This window comes from Prionailurus bengalensis, chromosome D1 (assembly GCF_016509475.1).
Source record: "Prionailurus bengalensis isolate Pbe53 chromosome D1, Fcat_Pben_1.1_paternal_pri, whole genome shotgun sequence".
Classification (NCBI taxonomy): domain Eukaryota; kingdom Metazoa; phylum Chordata; class Mammalia; order Carnivora; family Felidae; genus Prionailurus; species Prionailurus bengalensis.
Genome location: NC_057346.1, coordinates 81260007 through 81266448, shown reverse-complemented (window position 1 = coordinate 81266448; position 6442 = coordinate 81260007). Strand labels below are relative to the sequence as shown.

General features: G+C 36.4%; 1 pseudogene; it reads right to left on the bottom strand.

The window, feature by feature from the left end:
- Positions 1-1120: 1120 nt before the first annotated feature.
- LOC122482688 lies at positions 1121-2268 on the bottom strand (annotated as a pseudogene).
- Positions 2269-6442: the final 4174 nt, after the last annotated feature.

The window sequence follows — 6442 nt, the reverse complement described above, 5'->3', positions numbered from 1 at the left end:
TGCACAAAAACGATGTATTCTATTAACTTTATGTGTTATCAGTATACTGTCTCTTCCCTGCTACAACAACCTAGGATTTGGTTTATAATTATGTTTTGTACATTCATTTGCACAGTAATAATTGTAAATCAAAATAATTAGTAAGTCAGATTTCAACGTGTTGCTTTAAAAACACTTTAGTATAAGTTGTGTAATATGTATGTATGTGTTAGCTCCAATCTGTTCTTCGGGGCAATTACTTAATATTTGAAGCTCTTTAATCAGTTATGCATCTTCCAGGGCAGCATACTAAAACTCTTCAATTTGGACTAAATGGTCTTAAGTTGACTTTTCCTTAATTACTAAATGACATTAGAAATTCTATAACTTTCTGTGTAGAAATTTCTGGTAGACAAGGTATGTGGATTGTTTATAAAGATTCTGTAGACACCTTTGCCAAAAATATCCAAATAACTCCCTGTGTACTAGAGTGGAGCTCTTAGGTTTGAGCTCAAAGTTGATTCTGTGTATCCATACCTTAGAGATAATTCCTCCCTGATGAGACCAGTAAATTTGCTAAACTTGCCATTACAGTGTGTTGCATCTGCCTAAAAGGACTATTCAAAGGACTTTTCAATGTTCTGTAAGAAAGAACACTGAGATTTAACCTGCTTTACCAAAAGAGGGTGTGTAACTTCTGTGCATATACATTTGAATACGTGTGTATACCTTCTCACCAATAAATGTCTCCATGTGCAACAAAATTCAGGCTGAAATATAAATCTTGTTAAAATGTACCATATGGTAGTGAGTCTGTGTTGACAAAGAAATATAATCATAAGAAGTCATCAATGTCCACAAAAAAGTACCCAACAGCTGTGAAAATCAAATTGGCTTAGTTCGGATCATGACAGTAACAGCTATGATAGCTAGCAAGTGATAAACAGGGACAAAATATTATCGACATCCACAAAGTGTTGTAAGGATTTATTGTGATAATCTGTGTAGAGGGCTCAGAACAGTGTCTGCTTCATGGTAAGCCTCTATAGATGCAATCATTGTATAATTACATCCTTTTATGTATCTATGCTATACTATTTTATGTATATATGTATATATTTTACTATTTTGTAACATTATATTTTTTTCCACTTTCCTAAACTTTATTAAAGAAAAGGTGATGGTAGTAAATGTCCAGAACATAGTCAATTTTCTAGGATTCTTCCTTTGAAAATGTGACATTTGATTTCCAAACACAAGCCAGAGCGTACATGCTTCCCAATTATGCTAAGTAGGTGAGAAGCTGAAATCCTAAAATGTTCATCTTCCAACTTTTCCCAGTCTGTGTTCTGTCTTTGGATCAGCAATAATTGCCTGAACAGCTACGATGGCTTCATTAATTTTTGTCTGTAGCTCCCTGATCTCTCCCATATGGAAAAATCCAAGATTTTTGAGCAGCTTCATTAAGAACTGCATTTCCTCTGTCAAACCCAAGAATATGTTTGTGTAAAGCAACAGGCAAATCCTCTTTTGTTTCATTTGTTTTAGCAGCTGCATCCTGCCTCAGGTACTCCTGGACCACAATGTGAATTGCCTTAAGCATTACCAGGTAATCATCATGACAGTGAATCTGACGGTTAGCCAAAGCCATTACACCAGCCTTAAAATTGGGAGTATTTACATCCAAACCGATCAATGGCTCTGCATTTTTTGCTGCATTGTCAGCATGTTTTGTATTACCAGGTAGTAAGTCCTTGTATTTTCAGCATTATCTCAATGTTCAAGTCTAACAGCTAAACCAAGAAACCAGTCAGTGGCTTCCTGTTGATCTTGAATCTTGAAAAGACAGTTAACATCTCTGTAGCACTTTTTAAAGAACTTGGGCTGAGAGTTCCTGGGTGGCTCAGTGGTTAAGGATTGGACTTTTGGTTTCGCCTCAGGTCATGATCTCAGGGTATGTGAGTTCCAGACCCACATTGGGCTCTGTACTGACCACATGGAGCCTGCTTGGGATTCTCCCTCCCTCTCTCTGTGTCCCTCCCTTGTTCGTGTGCATGTGCGCTCCCTCTCTCAGACTCTCTCCCTCTCTCAAAATACATGAATAAACATTAAAAAAAAAAAAGCCAGTCACTGCTGTGGATGTTTCTTTAATTACCTGTCTTCAATCTGGTAGTGTCTGATATTCTGGTCTTCAAGTCAGACAGTAAATTTTCTAAATTTTATTTCATTGCTACGATTGAAGCCATCAGGGTTGCAGTAGTTGAGGGCCATCAGCTTGCATCAGAACATAGTCCCCACTCTGCTCTCCCAGGCTGTGGCTGGGAGAAGAGAGGCCAGGAGAAGTGGGTGGCACAGGCACCGGCGATGCAACAAGAACTATTTTGTAACATTAAAACAAAATTTAGTGTTTATTTATGAGAGAGAGAGAGACAGAGACAGAGCACGAGCAGGAGAGGGGCAGAGAGAGAGGGAGACACAGAATCCGAAGCAGGCTCCAGGCTCCGAGCTGTCAGCACAGAGCCCGACGCGGGGCTCAAACCCACAAACTGTGACATCATGACCTGAGCTGAAGTCGGACTCTTAACCACCTGAACCACCCAGGCACTCCTATTTTGTAACATTTTAAACATGATATTTCCAAAATGGTACCTTTAGTCCCTTTAGCCTTCATAATACTTTTGTATTTAGTGAGTACGTAATGGTGCTGTAGTATACAATGTGTACTGCAACTGCTTCCAGTCAGTTTTCTTCCCTTTTAACAACAGATTAAACACATTTATGAACATCTCTGTGCGTTAACTGTTTTGAGTTCTATTGAGTTACAAGCGTATAATAAAATGCACGGGGAAATGGTTTTCTGACTACTGCCATATAGTACTTTGTTGCTTTTTGAAAAATTTAACACAACTTTACAATATCAGTAGTACTCTACACTTCAGTTTTATTACAACTTTTTGCAATGGGTACTATAATTGTTGCTAGTTTTTTTTAATTTTAATATTATAAATGTGAGGTTGTTTTAATAAACGATTCTTTGATAGGATAAATAGTGAATATATCCTTAGTGTGTGTAATGTTTGCCTTTATTCATTTTTAATTGAGTATATATTAGTGCTTAGTTACTAGTTGGTTACAAGAGTAAAAAAAAAAACAGTTTAATTTGGCATTTTTGTTTACAGCACTAGTGCATCTATTAAGGTGGGTGGCACATCATTGCAAGATGGTTCCATATTTGATAGATGACTGGGATACAAAGAAGAAAACTCTCCAGAACTTGTGTAGGGTTTCCATGATGCTCCTTGTCCAGAGTTGCTTTATTGACTATGTTCAAAATGACTAATGAGATGAAAAAGGCAAAACTATGGAAAAGTAGCACTTGAAAGGAAAAAATCAAGAAACAAAATATGTTGCAGTTCCCTCAAAATTGCATTTTAAAAGACAGACAGGCTATAATTCTCCTGAAATACATAAAATAAATAACAGATATTCACCTTAAAGCTTAGTCACTTGTGCTGTTTATAAGAAAATATACATCAAGGGACCAGGTAAGTAAGAGTGAGTTATATGCAAAGAAGCAAAGAAAGGGATTCTGGCATAAAAAAATGAAGATAAATCTTGAATTATTAATCTTTTTGAATTTCCCAGTTATTTTCCAAGGCAGACGATTGCCGTAGTCATTAGACATTAGTACCATAATTGACAAATAGTATATTTAAGTCAGGAGTCTCCCTACCCATTTGACTACTCTACAGTGTAATTTAATTTGGTCATAATTAAGATGCCTCTCTCTGAAAATGTTTAAGTGATGAAGGAATGTTATGAAGGAGTGTAAATTCATGCAGCTAGCTCTCCTATCTGACTGATACAACACACGTACTACAATCTACAGTTAGACTCCCTCACTGAAGCTGAAACTGACACACCTTCCTTGGGACTGGGGTACAGGGTCTCCCTGTACTATTTTTGTCCTTTATCTGAAGTGGATAATGAATGACCTTTTTTCTATCCTTGGGTTTATCAAAGCATATCCCCTTTTCAATTGAAGTATAACAGGTAAGGACATTTACGACCATGAGTAAATGAGTTTTATAGATAAAGGAATGTTTTTCAATGTTCTGTGTCTTAGGACAATTTCTGAGGCAGAAGGGGGATGCTCCACTATGTTACCACACACGTTCTTTTACTACACTGTCAATAGACATATCCAAGTCCAAATCACAACTCCATTAGTCTTGGTTATATATTTCCCCAGTTTTTCTGGATCTCGTGTTTAATTCCCCACATAATGAAATATAATAAAATACAACTTGGTATTATTGACAGGATTAAAATTAGTTCCCTCATGGAAATCTTCCAGTAAAATGACTGGCCCAAAGAGAAAACGAACCCCTAAAATTCAAATCCCCTTCCTCTTCGTGTAAATTCTAAAATACGTAGGTGGTGGTAGTGAGGTCGGCCTCCTGTGTATTCCAAGGACAGTTGCTGTCTGTGACTGAGAAGTCGAGAAACATGTAAAATATTTTCCTTAGTATAAAACTCATAGTTTGGGGTATTTTTGGACACTAACCACCTATTCATCAATTCTTAAATTCTCTGATTCTCTGATACTGAGTGTCCAACAACTCAATTCAGCTCAATTCTGATACTAAGTGCCCAGAGTCAGACCCCATAAGTTAAAAGGCTCAGTCCCATAAGACTGCTCTCACTTCAAGATGCTGGCTATAAATAGAAGTACCCAGGCCACCCACACTGCTGACTACAAATTGAAGGTTCCTGTAACCCCTTCCCTAGGTTCCATAATTTGTTAGAAAGACTCATAGAACACAGTGAAACACACATTTACTGGTTTATTATGAAGGATACAAGTCAGGCATAGTCATATGGAAGAGATGTTATGCAGGACAAGGTATGCAGGGGATGCAGGGAGCTTCTGTGCCACTCTTCCAGCATCTAGACATGCTCACCACTCAGAAGGTCTCTGAACCCTGTTGTTATTATTTTTTTTAAAGGAGGTTTCATTACATAACCATGCTTGATTGAATCAGTGGTGGCTGGTGATTAACGAAACTTCCAGTCCCTAATTTCTCTCCTCTCTCTGGAGGTCAAGGGAAGGGCTGAAAGTCCAACTCTTGGATCGTGCCTTCCTCTTTCTTGAGAGCAGCCCCCATCCTGAAGCTGTCTAGGGGCCCCACCTATCAGAGACCTGCCTCATTAGAACAAAAACTCTCTTTTCATCCAATCACTCAAAAAAGTTCAAGGGTTTTAGGAATTGTGTGGTAGGAACTGGGGATAAAGGCCAAATATCTTTCCACAGTACCATACATCATATGTTTGGGCAGGAAGGGGATGTGCAGATGTGCTATATCCCTATACAGACTAAAGGGCAGAGAGTCAGAGAAGGGAGCGAAACCTGAGTTCCAATTCTCCCATTGGCAGGGTGTATATATATATATATATATATATATATATATATATATATATCTCCTCCTGAGAATCTTTTTTGTTTCCTCTGTGTGTACACAGTTGCTAATATTCTTATTATTCCTGATCCACATGTCCTAGATATTTTATTTTCCTTCACCATTTACCTTCAATTCAGCTTGATTATGGAAATAAATTTATATGACCCTGGCTTGTTAATCCTCTTAAATGATTGGTGGATAATTAACTCCGGTGATATACTAGTTAGCTAGAATTTAACTGCAGGTAAACATACTTTAGAAACAAAGATCAAACCCAGAAGTTAATTTCCTTATTAGGTAGCATTAAATACAAATCAATTCCTCCTTTTCTCCAGTTCAATTTAATAAAAATCTTCATTTTACTTTGGCATTTGTGTCTTTCCATTTCCATGTTTTGAAAGGTTAGAAATAGCAATATTTCCCTGCTCAATATTTGCCATGAATATTTGCTATGAAGGCTATTTACTGCTTATAATCCAGTAAACAGAACAAAAACATTCACAAATTTCTATCTAGTATTTATTAAATCTCTAGTTTGGAATGATGCTTCAAGATTTAACAAGATTTAACAATAAAAATCTGTAGATCACAGTCTCTATGGGTTAACATGATATTAAGTATATTAAATATATTTTTTAAAGGTCACAGTAGTTCAGTTTACTAGGAAATGATTTGAAACCAGAAATCACTGGTTGATACACTTAACTTTGAAGTAAACATTTTTTGTGTGTAATTTCAACAGATAACAGCTCACAGTGTCAGGAAAGACAGTGGAAAGAAAAATAAGGTTATGATGTTGAGAATCTTGTGAACAAATTTAGTATTTTAGCATTTTTTTGGTCCTCTTAGATAATGATCTATGCCTATTTTAGAATATAAATAAAACTCTTAAAATTATAACCAACTATAATAAATGTATTTTTATTATATGGCATATATATTATAAGCCAAATTAAATATATTTTGGCACATTCACAAAATAACTTTTGATATTTTTCACA